Source organism: Oryza brachyantha, chromosome 4, assembly GCF_000231095.2.
Source record: "Oryza brachyantha chromosome 4, ObraRS2, whole genome shotgun sequence".
NCBI classification, from domain to species: domain Eukaryota; kingdom Viridiplantae; phylum Streptophyta; class Magnoliopsida; order Poales; family Poaceae; genus Oryza; species Oryza brachyantha.
The window spans coordinates 864,444-883,355 of record NC_023166.2 but is presented as its reverse complement, the minus strand read 5'-3'; the positions used below and the strand labels follow the sequence as shown (position 1 = coordinate 883,355).

The window sequence follows — 18,912 nt, the reverse complement described above, 5'->3', positions numbered from 1 at the left end:
CTCTTCCCTTTAATCAAAGGCAAAAACATGCATGGGGAGAAAGGCTAAAGTTTGAAGGTGACATATATAAAATCAGGTCCACCATATGGTGGCCAATGAGAGTTGCATATACAAGCTTAGCCCAACATGGCCGGCATGATATATTCTCACACACTGGCTCTCTGTGGATGGATATGTGTGATGGTAGGGCTGTCATCCATTCCTATTGAAACATGCTGAAATATTGGTACCTATGTGTAACTCTAGGATAGTTATAATCTCTTCTATTTAGGAACCTTTTCCAATGAATGAATGCACCTATGGCCCATGATAATTAGTGGAGTAACCATGATCAGTTGCCAAATATAGAGTGCATATCTTGAAGTATAACACATATATAGGGATTAACCATAGCTCTTCTACTATGCTCTAGATAAGGGATTAAGGGTGCCCTTCGATCCACATAGATGCATGTATGGTAAGGATTCTTCATTGCAGTTAATTAACAGGCTAAAAAATTCGTATATTAGTAAAGATAAATTGTATAGAGCCATGGTTTTGAGAGTGTGCTCTAAATTACACTAAAAGCAGAGAAACACATTGGACAGCCGGAGGAAGCAAAACATCAATTACCACCAGGGGCTGGAAGGCTCCTGCGTATCAGGAACAACCCAGTAAACTGCCCAGGGATTTCTTAAGCACACTTTAACATTAGGTAGCAAATGGGAGCTTGTTCATCTCTGCTAGTGAATATACAACAGAATACAAGGGAAATTATCTGTTATTTGCTGTCACTGTTTATCGCATGGAACTATATGATTGCAAACACTACACTGGACATGGTCATCTGTGACGGAGCCAAACCCTCATCTATGACGGTTTTGGCCATAGTTAGTGATCAGTGGTCACTAGTGAGTGGATTCATCTCTGACGGGTGGAAAGCCGTCAGAGGTGACTCCCACCTCTGATGGGTATATACTTGTCGGCCCGTCAGAGGTGTTGATCGCTGGTACCCTTATGCTAGTAAGGACCCGTCACAGGTAACACACCTGTGACGGGCCTAAAGGGTAGTGACCGTCATAGGCAAGTCACCTCCGACGGTTCATTAGTAAGAACACGTCAGAGGAGTTACTACCTACAATGGATTTTAGTTCCAGCCCGTCAGTGATGAGTTAAACTCAGAAAAAAATAATGCTAAAAATTGGCTAGCCTCAGGATTCGCTAGCCATGCCCTCTGAAAATACATAGATACATGGCAGTAAAAATGACAGGTAAGTCACAAATACTCAAATATTGCCCAACTTCACATATGGCAGTAATTCCCAACATATTCAATTGAAATGTCACAAATTCATACTTTGTATATACAATTGAAATGCCACAATTTTGCCCAATAAAATGCATGAAAGCCACAAATTCATACCTTGTATATGTATGACCTGGCGTATTTAAATTTGAGAAACAAATTGAATAGTCCAACGTAATTAGTAGTTTATCAAAACTAAAGAAAATTTAGCAGGCTGTCATAATATTTTACATATGAGAGTAAATTACATTACATTCATACCACAGAAATATAAAAACAAGGACAAGTTGTATTGTGCTCATATGTACATCACAAGTTTATGGTTAATTGTACGTCACATTGAATTAAACCAGTTAAAATGTCTAAGTGGCGTGGAAACGTCCTTTCTTGTTCATTATTTTAGCAAGGATTAATGAAGCCGCACACTTCTCCTCTGATAGCGGGGGGTTGATGGGTACAATCTTCATGCCAGCTTTACCTTTCTGTTTAATAAATCAGGGGTTAAAACGTTTAGAAGAATTAAGTTGATATTGAAATGAGCTTATTTGCCATTAGCAACAACCTTAGGGTCGAAATCTTTCACCGCTCATAGAAGTGTCGACATGTTGTGGCACACATGGAAACCACATTGGTCTCCGATCTGTTGTGCGCATGCGAACTTGGTGTCATGATACAACTCGTTCTTGCCCTCCTTGTGCCTACCACCCTTTGCCACATATGGGCCCCAAGCCAAATTTAATGCCTTGATGATTTTAGTGAAATCATACTCTTTGGCCTTATTGGAGTTAAGATAGGCGACCCTATTCCATTTAGGTATGATGACTAACAGAACCCAATGTTGCCTGCACGATGGATATCTAGTGTTAGTACTAAGAACCTTAACTTCAGAATTAATATACGCGAAGGGTATTGTGTTCTTACTGTTGGTTGTGTGCGCACATGATGTACTCCTTGTCTTGGTGGGCCTATAAACACCGGTTCACATATTCAACTACGTCGTTGAAGCTCTATCGTAAACTAACCTCGTTGATCATCGATGGATCAAGGAACCCAACCTGGTTACCAAGGCGATGACTCTCGATCCAACACAACCTTAAATCATGTATGTATTAGCACTAATCTATGTAGAAGACAGTTCATTAGGCAAGGAGTAAGGATTGCACTTGCAAGGAGTAGCGTTTTAGAAGTCCGGTGTCCAACTTTCGGATCCTGAACAGGTCGAAGAGGTCATCAAAGCCTATAGTTACATATGCAGGCGATGGCAGGAACGGCTGGTGGTCATGATGTCCAACTATGGATGACTCCCTCACTTTCCGCTTGGCATTGCTCAGGCCCATGTATTGTCTATGTAGCTCTCTGCAAGCAAGGCCCATTAGGACTAACATATTGTAGTCCACCAATGGTATGCCTAGTACAAATTTGGCCGGCACCTTCTGGACTTTCCGTGATTTACTGACCGGCGCTGAAGTTGCAGCCTTGCCCCTTTTTGGTGCCGGCGCCGACTCCCTAACCTTCCCCTTGCCTTTATCGCGCCCACGGTTATGTTTTTGTGGGGCCTTGACAACTGTTGGGAAGCTATCGCCCTTTCTTATGGCCTTGATCGAAGCCATGTTTTTAGTAATATCTCCCAAATCCATATCAGGTGCATCCGGTGAATGCGGTAATGAAATTGCCGGTCCACGCGGAGCCTCGATAGAAAGCTTTGACTTGGGAGACTTGGGTGGTGTGAGCTCCGTCGGTCGACTTAGACGAGGAGTCATCTTGATAACTATGTCTTCTTTAGGCCACTATATGAATGTCTTGCACGTATCGCCCAAAGTTATGATTTCATTATTGGGGGGCACAGACAGTGGATAGGCTGACCAGTTATCTTTTACTGAATCAATGTACACCTTGGCATACCCAGATAGCAGGGCTGCGCCATGGACCTTTTCTGTCACCGAGGGTTTGAAAGCCATGCCCTCAGCGACTTCTGGAGCAAAAGTTGAGTGCACCCTCACCAATAGGGCACATTGCGCTACGTTCTGCATTTGCTAAGTTCGCAATTAATATTTGAACGTGCAAAGGTGTTGGAGTACATTTGCTTTAACAATAGGGCACATAACCTCTATATTGTCCACTGCCGCTAGTCCTGTGACAGGGAGACCTGGGGCCGGCACCTCAGTAGATGCACAACTGCTCCTACCAGGGATAGGACTTGCATCATGATGTGCCCTAGGAGTTGGATGAACATCTTGTGGTGTGTCTCGGGGTATGTTCATGCCGGCCAGGACATGTTTAAGCATTTCTTCCACCTTGGCGTCCATGCTTGCCTGCAGCTCTTGAATAACCTCCACCTTAAGCTTAGCCTTTAAACGAGCGTCCCTCTCTTCCTTGGAGACTTTTTGTTTCCTGTATTGTTAGCTGTACTATGCTAGGCCATGCTTACAGGGCACGTCGATGCTAATTCCTATGTCCGGCCAGGATGTCATCCTCGCGCATCTTTGGCGTGGACTCTACCTCGCACTGTGAGGCTTGTTCGGCAACCAAATTCAACTACAAAAAAAGAGAAAGGTTTTTAGAATCATTAACCATATACAAATGGTAATTACATAGGATAAGGTGCGACCTTACCAAGTCTTGATAGCCGACGGCATCACTTTTGTAGCGTAGTGTTCCCGGTATAACTTTAAAACCGTTAAAAACCCTAGCGACAAACATGATATGTATGGTGACTACAAGAAATGGAGATGGTAATCGAATTGGTTGCATGTCATACCTTTGTTGGTGGTTCGGTCTGCTTGAGAGCGTGCAGCAACCATGGCGGTTGCAGGAAGAAGTGGAGAAGAAAGGTGAGAAAAATAGACTGCTTTGAGAGACTCCACATCTATCTTTCTGCAGATCTTTGAGCTATGTATGGAGCATATATGCAACTCATGTCTGCCCTCTAGCTAATTTATATATACTCCTAGATGGATCAATTACATTATGTCCATCTCAACAGAGACATTGCGTTTTGCATATGCGTGTGGCAGTGTGTAAATGGAGCAGTGGGCCATAGAAATAATTCAGCTCAAGTCAATGTTTCCTATTATGAAAACGAAATCTAATTGTTTCGATTCTCATAGGCTGGTTAATTCCTTCTCTACAAAAGTCCTTCTCGACAAAAGGAGAGATATATCATCGCGAGTCAAGAACAACAAACAACGTGGATATCGAGGGCCGGCTAGCTAGTAGTAGGTTAAATATATGCTCTAATTTACTAATCTCTAACTTTAAATGTCTGACATATGTGCCCATATCTCATAGACTCATTTGTCAATGGTTTATGTCAGACTCATCCTACTGTATAATAGTTTAGTTTAGTACACCATCAAGTTTCTTGTGTTATGCATATGCTTTGTGAAGAAGCGGAGTAGGTGACTTCATGTATCACAGTACCGTAATAGCATTAGAACGTTGTGAAATAAAAAAATTATAGAAGGGAAAATTAAGATGTAAAGTTTTTGTTATTGTATTAATGTTTATAAAAGCGATGGCCACTATGGTTCATCCTCATTGTATTTTGGCACTGAAAATAGATAATACTGATGTAGTAAATCAATTTTATTTTTCTACATGATATATTCGATAGTAATTTATGGCCTTGTATAAATTTAGAATATACGTGTACTAAAAAGGAGAACTTGCCTAATTTATGGATCATTAATTAATTAATGCGCATGACGATTGATGTATACATCATGCTGCGATGTGCACGGTGCACCATTGACAAAAAGTAGTGATACCAAAGAGTGCCTCCACATGAAACATTGGATCCTTAAAAAAAGTAGCATTATTTCTACAGGGCAGCAAATAGATAGATAAAAGTCCAAGAGCATTAGCTGCATTCTAGGGCATAATGAGTGTGTTCCAAAACTCCTTGTGCATCCTCAGTTTGTTCTAATCAGAGGGAGAGTCTATCATTCCACTATATCGAGAGAGACGAAAGGGAGGCGACGGAGGGGTAAAATGGATATTTCATATCACTCGTCCATGCTAGCGGATGGAAATTAATGTTAGGCTAGATAATCAAAAGTGGCAAAAGATGAGAAACCTTATACCTAGTGACAAAAAAATTCAATTACAAAATCAATTTTTGCTGGTAGTTAAAACTTATTTTCACACACGGGCAAAGCACTGGCCTAGCTTCTTTTATCTATAGAAATCTATATTTTTATAGGCGGGTGCCGCAACCGGCTAAGAAAAACAATACCAATTTTCATATGTGTGCTTATTAATGGCCCGCATGAGAAAATGATTTTTTGTATTTTGATTTTTAGGCACCAAAATAAAACAAAAAATATTTTCAACTACACGTTGACAAACCCATATTTCAAGTAGTACTATTTATTTCAACAAAATATACATCTGTGTCACTTAGTATGAGATTCAAACTCAAGTCCTCACCTATCCTTACAAGCACTGCAAGATACTGTATTTTGAGACTTAGCCTCTTCTAAACTTACAATACTTACAATGTGCATAAGAATTATTGGATAAGATCTCCATGATACAATCATGTTTTTTACCCCCACAATATCTACTACCAACCATTCCTGCTGTTTTTATCCAATAAGTGGTACAATCATATACGAAAATGTTTTTTTACCTAATACTTCCTTTGTCTCAAAATAAGTAAATATTTTGACCAATTTCAGAAATATTAACTATCACATTATAAAATATTTTAGCCTTTATGTATACTAAATTAATAATGAATCTAGACACACACATATAATTTGAAACGGATAGAGTACTCAATTAAAACTATCTCTATGCTCTGATTTATTAACCCATTTGATAATGAAAAGATGTGCTAATGTGCTTCCCTAGTAGGTATAATAATTGTGTATATCTCTATTCGTCACTTGTCCAAGAATGGAGAGACTACCTTTGAGTGAATATTGGCCATTTATTTGTTATCCAGGGGTTCAGAGAGTTGACTATACTACACCAAGTAGTACTAGATATTAATAGCAGAATTTTAGATTGGATAGATTTGGAAACAAAATGCATGGGAAGAAAGTAATTCTTATTTTATACCGGGCATAAGATCATAATTGCCTTCGTAGGGACCATGCATGTCGTCTGTGCAATGGTTTCTGCTTATGATTATAGCCAAAATTTTAAATTTTAAATTTAGAGTTGATTTAGGGGTTTTTTTTCATTGTATCTTATTTTCAGCATTGACTTTTAGATTATTAAGAACGCATATATAAAAGTTTAATTCATAAATTATTTTTCGTTTCTAAACATTCGTTTGGCTTTTTTTTGGTTAATTCGATCCATGCCATTGGAAATATTCTGATTCATAAAAATGTCATTACTGTTCCGGATATCGGTCTGGTGCCATCGTAATTCTTCTAAATTTGATTCGTGCCATTCTCTAACCCCGTTGCCTCATTTTGACCGTTTGAACCAGTTTGTATTTTCGTATGGACCATAATGCCCCTAACCATATGCCTCAGTTTGACTCCACAGCGGCGGCGGCAGGAGGCGGACTCCGCGGCGGCAGCGGCCGGAGTTCTTGAATTTTGCGAACCTACCTATTGCTTAGGAAGGAATGAGTTTTTCAGGATCTAATTCGATTCCTTCAAAAATAAGAATTCTTTTGAAATCCATCATGTTCTAGAGGAGGCATAAAAGAATTTACTATTGTGGGGATCGAAGCCCAAAAGTTTAACTTTTTCCTAAAAGAAGAGAAAATAAAGCAGCTCAATCGAACAGCTTAAGACCGGCATGTACATCCTCGCAGTGTCACATGAGCAGCACACACGACCGGCAGACGAGCGACGGCGGCGAAAGCAGGCACAGCTCCACCGACGCCGGCCGCGTGCACGCCACATCGACCCTCATCTTGGCCCAGTCCAGCAGTGTCTGCTGTCATGGCTGTAGCCCGGTGAGCGCATGCGCGACGTACCCGTACGTCGACCACGCCGTGGTCACCAGCGTGTCGGAGAAGCTCAGCAGGTAGATCTCTACCAGGGCGTTGTGCGCCCGCGCCTCCACCGTGGTCGAGTCCGCCTACGCCACCTCTCGAGTCCGCCACCGAGCAAGCCAGCGGTCGCCGCTGGTCACAGCCGTCTAGCCCACCTCCGGTCGACGCCGACGCGACCGCCGCAGCCGAGCCCATCCCCAGTCGGTGCTACTGAGTCCACCTCCAATTGACAAGATACGGTTGCCGCCGCCCCACCGCCTCAGGTAGCCACCGCCCGCTGCCCCACCACCGCTGCAGAGTCCTCTAGGGTTTGTGCTCGTGTGGAGAGGGGATGGATGCCGATGCCGATTTGTGCATCTCTCTCTTCATCCATTCGATCAAGGCTAAAAGTGTCCATACCAAAATACGAGTTGGTTCAAACGGCCAAAATGAGCAACGGGGTTAGAGAATGGCATGAAACAAATTTCGAAGAATTACGATGGCACTAGACTGATATCCGGAATAGTAATGGTATTTTTATGAATTAGAACATTTCCGATGGTATGGATCGAATTAACCATTTTTTTCCCTAAAAATATCAAACAGTCACCCTTAGCTTTTAGTAGTTCAGAAAAGGTGCACTTAGAAATCAAGAAATCAAGAAACAATCTAAATTGTTCCATACAAAATAAACGCAGTCTAGTAAACGGAAGGAGGAAGCTCAAAGCAAGGACATGGTGACCAAGTGATGTGGACACTGGACACCAACATATGTTTGGCGCTGAGACTGCAGGTCTTCTCATCATAAGTGCATAGATAATTTCAGCCTTTCAGAAACACAGATCGTATGATTTTATAATTGTTGGAGCCCGGGAAGAAAAGGAGGGATGGATTTATGCATACACTATGTCTGAACTCTGCCCGGCCTCTGAATCAATACAGCAATTTCACGCGGTTTCACTGCAACCATTCAGATCTCGATTGAACGCCCAATATTATTTTTTAATTTATTTTAGAGAAAGTGTACTTTAATCATGCATCTATATCCGGTTGGATATATGCATCTATTTTTTTTAAGTTTAGGCTTAGCACCTTAAATAACACAATCTAAAATCTATGCTTCTACGAAGATTTAAACTCAGGAACTTAGGTGATATGCAGGTCGCCGCAACCAATAGGTACATGCCCTTACCGATTGAACGCCCAATATAGCTTTCAGATCTATAAAGGTTAAAGTTTGAAGGTGACATAAATCAGGTCCACCTCTATGCCCAAAGTGGGCTAAAATCTATCAAAGGATGGCCGGCATGCATCACGCATCATCGGCCAGTGGGCAACTGTGGTGATAGGGCATCCATCCCTTGCCGACAAAATGGGCAGAATTGCTTTTACCATATATTAAGTTACATTTTATATTTGATTAACTTAATATTTAAAAGTTATGGTGGTGTGAATAGTTTGTTTTATTGGTTAGTTCTATATTTTTTATTCATTAAATTTAATCTGTATATAGAATCATGTTTTTTACCCCCACAATAGATTTACTTTCATTTTGTTTCAACATACCTTTATAATTTGTCTAAGAAGTAATTTAATTAAATATGAAAGCAATTTATATATATATATATATTAAAGTATTTTTTATAAAAAAATCATATGTCATCTTGTTATAAATTTCTAAATAAAAAATATAATGATATAGTCGGATCGTAATTCATTTAAGTAATTTAAGAGGAAATTTTCCTTGAAGCTTAGTTTGGTAGGAGTATTTTCTTTGCTCGATCGATGAACTAGCAGCGTGCACTAGTTAAGCCTAATAGTGCACGTGCATTCTGAATTTCCCATTAATAATATATAGAACATTTTATGATTATTTGCTCCCTCCGTCTCAAAATAAGTAAGTATTTTAGGGACAGTGATGACACTTTATGAGGGGAGAAAAATGACCAAGATGTCTTTTGTTATTAAGATATGTTTTTTATGAATGTGTACCCGAGGATAAAATAGAAAGGCATTTGAAGGAGGATGATAGGTGGTAGAAACCGTACAACAAAATAACCGCTCGCTTATTTTAGAACAAATAGAGTATTTTTGTGAAAGATATATATTATGGCACACCTAACGTGTGGTAATTATAATGCTACTGAGAGAGGTTGACCATCAGAAATACTCTACCTGGAGGCGATCATGACCATCTATGAAAGCACCCTCCCACTGTTGTACACACTAGCATATATATGCGCATCATCCACAGTACACGCCCTGAAGGAATATGAGACTTCAAGGATCCAATTTGTTCCATTTGGAGCCACTTTTCTGTATCACTAGTTTTTGCCGATGCTGCATCTTTCACAATATGCATGGCAGTATGATGTATCTCGATCAATCGTCATTATTTAATCACAGTTCCGTCAAGCAAGTTCTCCTTTTACCAAACATATTCCAAGGACATGAATTAGTATATACATAAATAAAAAAAATTCGAATTACCCTCTGAACTATATAGTATGAATTATCCCCCATAATTTAACTACTAAACATTTTATGCCCTAAACTCTTCAAACCGTACATGTGGCAGTCTATTTAGCCATACATTTTTAAAAAATTAATGGGACCCACTTGTCAGTTCTTCTTGCCTCTTCCTCTATTCCCATCATATATATCCTGACTCGATATGAGTAGGCGATGCTAACAACGGAGGGTGGAATTCAACAACGATGTTGCTTCCTCTTTCACTAAGATGTTAACAACAGAGGCTATAGAAACTAACATGTGCTAATGACGGACTAATTAGACTCAAAAGATTCTTCTCGCTGTTTCCAAGCAGAATCTGAAATTTGTTTTGTAATTAGACTACGTTTAATACTTTAAATGTGTGTCAAAAAACTTGATGTGATGTTTTTACAAAAAATTTTTGCAAACTAAACAAGGCCTAAGAGCATCCTCAACAGCTCATCTATCTCATCCTCTATCCTGAAAATAGAGGATAGAGACTTCAAATTGAGCTCCAACAGAACGGTCATCCTATCATCTATTTTTAGATGTCATCCATATTAGGAGAGAAAAGCTTCATATTTGGATGATCTCTCTCCATCCTCCAAAGAGATATAGAGGATGTCATATATGGATGATCTAGTGGAGTACAAAGAGATATGAAGGATGAAAAGTTTAGATGATTATTTAAATGAAGATATGGATGACCAAATTTAGATGAGGTGATGAGAAGTCGTAGAAAATACTGGCAAGTGATGGGAGGTGTCTAGGCTGCAGATCTAGAAGGGAGACGATGCATCTGAGTAGTAGCTCAAGGTGCTCGCCGACACAAGCTCCGTGTCTCCTAGCTAGCCTCTTCCACCCACCCAAGCTTGAGGAGATGATGCCATGTGAATGATCTCGAGACACAAATTGGGAGAGAGGGGAGATGCTGCCCTATCCAACCTATACTGATTTCCCTAAGAGGAGCTTGATCCTAGTCTCTGTTAGCTTGACCAAGCTAGTCTCCTCCTCTTCCCCATCACAGGGGAGAGAGCATAGAGCGATATATAGGTAAGAGACATAAGGAACACGTGTATTTGTAAGAAAATTCCGTATCCTTAATTATTGGATTGCCACATGTGCCAGCTCATGCCTAATCCACCAAAAATTAGTGTTTGTAGTTAATTCGTCTGATTTGAAAAGTTGGATATGTTGAAATTTTGGGTTTTCTAGTAGTTTAGATGTCTATTCAGACATTTTCCAATATATTATCCAAAAATAAAATTGATTTTTTTAAATCAGTATATGTTTTTTAGAGACAATAAACATAGAGGATGATCCACAGTGTTACTCCTTACATTTGAACACAAGAAAAAAAATACCTAGTACTTTCTCCAATATGTCTGTTTACCCCCTTCTTCATATCCTTTTTTATCTGGGAATATGCTAAAAACCTTTTTTGCTTTGCACCATTGCATGTGTGCTCTAGTGGTCCTGTGGTCCCCACCACTCAGCTCTCCACCTCTTGGAAGGCATCTCAAAAAATAAACTGGCCCATGATCCACAGATAAATGCAACTCCCTCCGTTTTATAATATAAGATGTTTGACTTTCTTTTTATCATTTGCCTTATACCTAGTGACAAAAAAAGTGCAATTACAAAATCAATTTTTGCTGGTAGTTAGAAGTCATTTTCACACGTGGGCAAAGCACTGGCCTAGCTTCTTTTATCTATACAAATCTATATTTTTGTAGGTTGGCGCTGCAACCGGCTAAGAAAAACAATACCAATTTTCATAGGTGTGCTTATTAATGGCCCGCTTGCGAAAATGATTTTTTGTATTTTGATTTTTAGGCACCAAAATAGAACAAAAAATATTTTCAATTACTTAGCACCTACACGTTGACAAACCCATATTTCAAGTCGTACTATTTATTTCAAACAAAATATACATCTGTGTCGTTTATGAGATTCAAACTCAAGTCCTCACCTATCCTTACAAGCACTGCAAGATACGTTGTTTCGAGACTTCACCTCTTCTAAACTTACAATACTTACAATGTGCATAAGAATTATTGGACAAGATCTCCATGATACAATCATGTTTTTTACCCCCACAATATCTACTACCAACTATTCCCGCTGTTATATCCAATAAGTGGTACAATCATATATGAAATGTTTTGGGGCTTTTTTATCATCTTTGAAAAGTACCTCAAGGTACCAAGAATTTTAGTTTTGAAGGTACCAAGAATTTTAGTTTTGGTACCTAAAGGTATAATGTACCTCAAGGTATCACACTTTTTACAAAAAGTAAAAAATCTCAATGTTTTATTTTACCTAGTACCCCCTTTGTCTCAAAATAAGTAAATATTTGACCAATTTCAGGCATATTACCTACTACCGCTATTCCACATTATAAAATATTTTAGCATTTTCTAGATTCATATGTATACTAAATTAATAATGAATCTACACACATATATATATACATTGACATGATGAATTTGAGTATGACAAAAACTTCTTATAATTTGAAATGGGTAGAGTACTCAATTAAAATTATCTCTATGCTCTTATTTATTAACACATTTGATAATGAAAAGATGTGCTAAGCAGTTACTTATTTTTTGATAAAAAAATTAATCAAATTGGTCACTTGTCCAAGAATGGAGGGACTACCTTTGAGTGAATATTGGCCATTTATTTGTTATCCAGGGGTTCAGAGAGGTTTTTTTTTTTTTTGAAACTAGGGGTTCAGAGAGTTGATTATACTACACCATGGTCCATGTAGTACTAGATATTAATAGCAGAATTTTAGTTGGATATATTTGGAAATAAAATGAATGGGAAGAAAGTAATTCTTATTTTATACCGGGCATAAGATCATAATCGTCATCGTAGGGACCATGCATGTCGTCTGTGCATTGGAACACCAGACACAAAAAAAAATACGGTCAAATCTTTTCTCTTCTGCTTATGACTATAAGCCAAAATTTAAAATTTTTAATCTTAAATTTAGAGTTAATTTAGAGGGTTATTTCATCGTAGCTTATTTTCAGCATTGACTTTTAGATTACTAAGAATACATATATAAAAGTGTAATTCATAAATTACTTTTTAATTTCTAATATGCTGTTTGGCTTTTTTTTTCCTAAAAATATCAAACAGTCACCCTTAGCTTTTAGTGGTTCAGAATAGGTGCAGGAAGAAATCGAGAAATAATCTAAAAAAAGGTGCAGGAAGAAATCGAGAAATAATCTAAAATGTTCCATACAAAATAAACGCAGGCTAGTAGACGGAAGGAGGAAGCTCAAAGCAAGGACATGGTGACTATGTGACGTGGACACTGGACGTCTGGACACCAACATATGCAAGGCGCTGAGACTGCAGGTCTTCTCAGCGTATGATTTTATAATTTCATCCTTTCAGAAACAACAGAGCGTATGATTCAGCCCGGGAAGAAAAGAGGGATGGATTTATGCATACACTATATTTGAACTCTTCCCGGCTTCTGAACCAATACAGCAATTTCACACACGGTTTAACTGCAACCATTCAGATCTACATTGAACACCCAAATATTTTTTTAATTCTTTTTATAAGGGTATTCTACCCGGTCTCTATATCCAACTGGATATATGCATCTATTTCTTTTAAGTTGAGGCTTAGCCCTTCAAACAACATAATCTGAAATTCATACTTCTATTAAAATTGAACTCAGGACCTTAGATTGTAAGGAAGTTTGAAGGTGACATAAATCAGGTCCACCAATGTGTCCAATCTATCAAAGGATGGCCAGCATGCATCACGCATCATCGGCCAGTCGGCAACTGTGGTGATAGGGCATCCATCCCTTTCCGACAAAATGGGCAGAATTGCTTTTATCATATATTAAGTTACAATCTATATTTGATTAACTTAATCTTTAGAAGTTATGGTGGTGTGAATAGTTTGCTTTATTGGTTAGTTATATATTTTTTTATTGATTAAATTTAATCTTTATATACAATCATGTTTTTACCCTCACAATAGATTTAATTACTTTCATTTTGTTTTAACATACCTTTATAATTTGTGTCTAAGAAGTAATTTAATTAATATGAAAGCAATTTATATATATTAAAGTAATTTTTTATTTTTATAAAAAATCATTTGTCATCTTGTTATAAAGTTCTAATGAAAAAAATATAATGATATAGTCGGATCTTAAATCATTCAAGTAATTTAAGAGGAAATTTTCCTTGAAGCTTAGTTTGGTAGGAGTATTTTGTTTGCTCGATTGATGAACTAGCAGCGTGCACTAGTTAAGCCTAATAGTGCACGTGCATTGTCTGAATTTCCCATTAATAATATATAGAACATTTTATGATCGTTTACTCCATCCGTCTCAAAATAAGTATAAGTAAGTATTTTAGGGACAGCGAGGACACTTTATGAGGGGAGAAAAATGACCAAGATGTCTGTTGTTATTAAGATATGTTTTTAAATGAATGTGTACCCGAGGACAAAATAGAAAGACATTTGAAGGAGAGATGATAGGTGGTAGAAACCGTACAACAAAATAATCGCTCGCTTATTTTAGAACGAATAGAGTATTTTATGAAAGAGATATTATGGCACACCTAAGCGTGTGGTAATTATAATGCTGCTACTGAGGGAGGCTGCGTTACCCTAGAAGCGATCTAAGAAAGCGCCCTCCCACTGTTGTACACACTAGCATATGCGCATCATCCACAGTACACGCCCTGAAGGAATATGAGACTTCAAGGATCCAATTTGTTCCATTTGGAGCCACTTTTCTGTATCACTAGTTTTTGCCGATGCTGCATCTTTCACATATATGGCAGCATGATGTATCTCGATCAATCATCATTATTTAATCACAGATCCGTCAAGCAATCTACTTGTCCATTTACCAAGCATATTGCAAGCACATAAATTAGTATATACATACATACATACATAAATAAAAAAAATCGAATTACCCCCTAAGCTATATAGTATGACCGAATTATCCCCCATAATTTAAATACCAAACATTTCATGCCCTAATCTCTTCAAACCGTACACGTGGCAGTCTATTTAGCCATACATTTTAAGAAATTAATGGGACCCACTCGTCAGTTCTTCTTGTCTCTTTCTCTATTCCCATCTTATATATCCTGACTCGATATGCGTAGGCGATGCTAACAACGGAGGGTGAAATTCAACGACGATGTTGCTTCCTCTTTCACTAAGGTGATGAGAAGCCATAGAAAATACTGGCAGGTGTCTCTGTTAGCTTGACCAAGCATCGCTCCAGCTCCGAGCTAGTCTCCTCCTCTTCCCCATCACAGGGGAGAGAGCATAGAGCGATAGGTAATAGACATAAGGGACACGTCTATTTGTAAGAAAATTATGTATCCTTAATTATTGGATTGCCACATGTGCCAGCTCATGCCTAATCCACCAAAAACTAGTGTTTGTAGTTAATTTGTCTAATTTGAAAAGTTGGATATGTTGAAATTTTGGGTTTTCTAGTTTGGACGTTAATTCAGACATTTTCCAATATATTATCCAAAAATAAAAATGATTTTTTAAAATCAGTATATGTTTTTAGTCAATAAACAAAGATGATGATCCACAGTGTTACTCCTTACATTTGAACACAAGAAAAAAAATACCTAATACTTTCTCCAATATGTCTGTTTACCCCCTTCTTCATCTCCTTTTTTATCTGGGAATATGCCTAAAAACCTTTTTTGCTTTGCACCATTGCATGTGTGTTCTAGTGGTCCTGTGGTCCCCACCACTCAGCTCTCCACCTCTTAGACCCTGTTTGGATCCACAGGGACTTTTTTCTAAGTCTCTGTTACATCGAATGTTTGGACACTAATTAGAAGTATTAAATATAGACTATTAATATAACCCACCCCATACTCTGGACTATTTCGTGAGATGAATCTATTGAGCCTAATTAGTCCATGATTAGCGAATGTGACGTTATAGTAAATATTTTCTAATATGGATTAATTAGGCTCAAAAAATTTGTCTAATGAAATAGCCTTTATTTACGCAATTAGTTTTGTTATCAGTCTATATTTAATACTCCTAATTAACGTCCAAACATCCGATGTGACAAGGGAATAAAAAAAGTCTCTGGATCCAAACAACCCCTTAGAAGACATCTATGAAAATAAACTGGCCCATGATCCATAGATAAATGCTACCTAGTACTAGCTCCCCATAATATCCAGCAGGTGCTCCTTTGTTGTTGGGATTTCAATAACCTCTCAAGTCTCACCTGATGTAGATAAGGAGCTAGCCATCCATCATCCTCTTCCCTTTAATCAAAGGCAAAAACATGCATGGGGAGAAAGGCTAAAGTTTGAAGGTGACATATATAAAATCAGGTCCACCATATGGTGGCCAATGAGAGTTGCATATACAAGCTTAGCCCAACATGGCCGGCATGATATATTCTCACACACTGGCTCTCTGTGGATGGATATGTGTGATGGTAGGGCTGTCATCCATTCCTATTGAAACATGCTGAAATATTGGTACCTATGTGTAACTCTAGGATAGTTATAATCTCTTCTATTTAGGAACCTTTTCCAATGAATGAATGCACCTATGGCCCATGATAATTAGTGGAGTAACCATGATCAGTTGCCAAATATAGAGTGCATATCTTGAAGTATAACACATATATAGGGATTAACCATAGCTCTTCTACTATGCTCTAGATAAGGGATTAAGGGTGCCCTTCGATCCACATAGATGCATGTATGGTAAGGATTCTTCATTGCAGTTAATTAACAGGCTAAAAAATTCGTATATTAGTAAAGATAAATTGTATAGAGCCATGGTTTTGAGAGTGTGCTCTAAATTACACTAAAAGCAGAGAAACACATTGGACAGCCGGAGGAAGCAAAACATCAATTACCACCAGGGGCTGGAAGGCTCCTGCGTATCAGGAACAACCCAGTAAACTGCCCAGGGATTTCTTAAGCACACTTTAACATTAGGTAGCAAATGGGAGCTTGTTCATCTCTGCTAGTGAATATACAACAGAATACAAGGGAAATTATCTGTTATTTGCTGTCACTGTTTATCGCATGGAACTATATGATTGCAAACACTACACTGGACATGGTCATCTGTGACGGAGCCAAACCCTCATCTATGACGGTTTTGGCCATAGTTAGTGATCAGTGGTCACTAGTGAGTGGATTCATCTCTGACGGGTGGAAAGCCGTCAGAGGTGACTCCCACCTCTGATGGGTATATACTTGTCGGCCCGTCAGAGGTGTTGATCGCTGGTACCCTTATGCTAGTAAGGACCCGTCACAGGTAACACACCTGTGACGGGCCTAAAGGGTAGTGACCGTCATAGGCAAGTCACCTCCGACGGTTCATTAGTAAGAACACGTCAGAGGAGTTACTACCTACAATGGATTTTAGTTCCAGCCCGTCAGTGATGAGTTAAACTCAGAAAAAAATAATGCTAAAAATTGGCTAGCCTCAGGATTCGCTAGCCATGCCCTCTGAAAATACATAGATACATGGCAGTAAAAATGACAGGTAAGTCACAAATACTCAAATATTGCCCAACTTCACATATGGCAGTAATTCCCAACATATTCAATTGAAATGTCACAAATTCATACTTTGTATATACAATTGAAATGCCACAATTTTGCCCAATAAAATGCATGAAAGCCACAAATTCATACCTTGTATATGTATGACCTGGCGTATTTAAATTTGAGAAACAAATTGAATAGTCCAACGTAATTAGTAGTTTATCAAAACTAAAGAAAATTTAGCAGGCTGTCATAATATTTTACATATGAGAGTAAATTACATTACATTCATACCACAGAAATATAAAAACAAGGACAAGTTGTATTGTGCTCATATGTACATCACAAGTTTATGGTTAATTGTACGTCACATTGAATTAAACCAGTTAAAATGTCTAAGTGGCGTGGAAACGTCCTTTCTTGTTCATTATTTTAGCAAGGATTAATGAAGCCGCACACTTCTCCTCTGATAGCGGGGGGTTGATGGGTACAATCTTCATGCCAGCTTTACCTTTCTGTTTAATAAATCAGGGGTTAAAACGTTTAGAAGAATTAAGTTGATATTGAAATGAGCTTATTTGCCATTAGCAACAACCTTAGGGTCGAAATCTTTCACCGCTCATAGAAGTGTCGACATGTTGTGGCACACATGGAAACCACATTGGTCTCCGATCTGTTGTGCGCATGCGAACTTGGTGTCATGATACAACTCGTTCTTGCCCTCCTTGTGCCTACCACCCTTTGCCACATATGGGCCCCAAGCCAAATTTAATGCCTTGATGATTTTAGTGAAATCATACTCTTTGGCCTTATTGGAGTTAAGATAGGCGACCCTATTCCATTTAGGTATGATGACTAACAGAACCCAATGTTGCCTGCACGATGGATATCTAGTGTTAGTACTAAGAACCTTAACTTCAGAATTAATATACGCGAAGGGTATTGTGTTCTTACTGTTGGTTGTGTGCGCACATGATGTACTCCTTGTCTTGGTGGGCCTATAAACACCGGTTCACATATTCAACTACGTCGTTGAAGCTCTATCGTAAACTAACCTCGTTGATCATCGATGGATCAAGGAACCCAACCTGGTTACCAAGGCGATGACTCTCGATCCAACACAACCTTAAATCATGTATGTATTAGCACTAATCTATGTAGAAGACAGTTCATTAGGCAAGGAGTAAGGATTGCACTTGCAAGGAGTAGCGTTTTAGAAGTCCGGTGTCCAACTTTCGGATCCTGAACAGGTCGAAGAGGTCATCAAAGCCTATAGTTACATATGCAGGCGATGGCAGGAACGGCTGGTGGTCATGATGTCCAACTATGGATGACTCCCTCACTTTCCGCTTGGCATTGCTCAGGCCCATGTATTGTCTATGTAGCTCTCTGCAAGCAAGGCCCATTAGGACTAACATATTGTAGTCCACCAATGGTATGCCTAGTACAAATTTGGCCGGCACCTTCTGGACTTTCCGTGATTTACTGACCGGCGCTGAAGTTGCAGCCTTGCCCCTTTTTGGTGCCGGCGCCGACTCCCTAACCTTCCCCTTGCCTTTATCGCGCCCACGGTTATGTTTTTGTGGGGCCTTGACAACTGTTGGGAAGCTATCGCCCTTTCTTATGGCCTTGATCGAAGCCAT

The 18,912-nt window shown here is 38.8% G+C and overlaps 3 long non-coding RNA genes across 3 annotated transcripts; all 3 read right to left on the bottom strand.

The window, feature by feature from the left end:
* Positions 1 to 1,654: 1,654 nt before the first annotated feature.
* Positions 1,655 to 2,339, bottom strand: LOC121054179. Its single transcript, XR_005811600.1, has 3 exons — positions 2,207 to 2,339; positions 1,848 to 2,127; positions 1,655 to 1,767 (listed from the first exon to the last, which is right to left on the bottom strand). It is a non-coding gene; the product is annotated as an uncharacterized LOC121054179 (long non-coding RNA).
* A 23-nt stretch (positions 2,340 to 2,362) lies between these two features.
* LOC121054177 lies at positions 2,363 to 4,210 on the bottom strand. Its single transcript, XR_005811598.1, has 3 exons — positions 4,044 to 4,210; positions 3,899 to 3,971; positions 2,363 to 3,820 (listed from the first exon to the last, which is right to left on the bottom strand). It is a non-coding gene; the product is annotated as an uncharacterized LOC121054177 (long non-coding RNA).
* Positions 4,211 to 17,671: 13,461 nt separating this feature from the next.
* LOC121054178 lies at positions 17,672 to 18,356 on the bottom strand. Its single transcript, XR_005811599.1, has 3 exons — positions 18,224 to 18,356; positions 17,865 to 18,144; positions 17,672 to 17,784 (listed from the first exon to the last, which is right to left on the bottom strand). It is a non-coding gene; the product is annotated as an uncharacterized LOC121054178 (long non-coding RNA).
* Positions 18,357 to 18,912: the final 556 nt, after the last annotated feature.